General features: G+C 35.3%; 1 pseudogene; it reads left to right on the top strand.

The window, feature by feature from the left end:
• The first annotated feature begins 807 nt into the window (after positions 1-807).
• Positions 808-898, top strand: part of LOC101642267 — a 5,423-nt pseudogene continuing 5,332 nt past the window's right edge.

Below are 898 nucleotides of genomic sequence, written 5' to 3'. Positions count from 1 at the left end.
GTCCTTTTGGACTATTCTGAACCATTATAAGCTTATAAAAAGTGTCTGTAGCTTAAAGGCAAATTTTATTTGTATAAAGATCAAAGAGGGTAGTGAGGTCTGCCTAGCTCACTTGGCTACTGATATTTCTTGACAGCCTAGTGAATAGAGTATCTTGGGTGGATGCTATTAAAAAAGTTAATTTTTTGTAGGTTTGCTACAAATCTCTTTGTAGTTTTGCTAATGAACTGTCATTATGGTTAACAATTTTACGGGCAAAACCAGAGCCACTCATAGAAACTGAGACTGCATGGGTCCCATTCTCACAGTTGTGGTAGCCAATTGAGTAGATTCTAGAAAAACATAATTACTGAAAAAGTTCCTCCAACGCCAAAATGAATAAAATTACCCGTAGCCATGATGTGTAATGTCCTAACACAAACTTTCCATTTCAGCATCTGATTGGTTTGTTTTTACTTGTTATACACATGAAGCTTGTTTGTGACTTTGGCAAACATGTATGTATATTTTTACATATTTCCATATAAATGATGGTAAGTCAAAAGTTATTGCTACAAAATCATCTAGACATTAAACAGAAGCGAGAAAACACCAAGCTTTTGTTTCTCACCATATCCTACATCTAGGTCTATTTCCTTCTGAAAGCTGTGTTTCCATTTCTCTATGTTTCCCCAAAGAATCACTTGTAATTCAATTTACCCCATGTCAAAAGAGTAGTGTTGTCATCCTTGGGAGACTCAAATCATGTTTCTTTTAAATGTTGTTCCAGTTTTTATCACAATAAAAGAAGCCTGAGTAGGGCAAATCATGGATTTAAGGTAGGTGAGATAAGGCTTCCCAACAAAATTAGAATAGAACTACCCGTACTTCCCAGAATTAATAGGCACTTTGTGCTGAT

This window comes from Echinops telfairi, unplaced genomic scaffold (genome assembly GCF_000313985.2).
Source record: "Echinops telfairi isolate 266 unplaced genomic scaffold, ASM31398v2 ScPeMD7_7401;HRSCAF=8416, whole genome shotgun sequence".
NCBI lineage: Eukaryota > Metazoa > Chordata > Mammalia > Afrosoricida > Tenrecidae > Echinops > Echinops telfairi.
The sequence above is the reverse complement of the archived record's forward strand: the minus strand, read 5'-3'. Positions and strand labels throughout refer to the sequence as shown.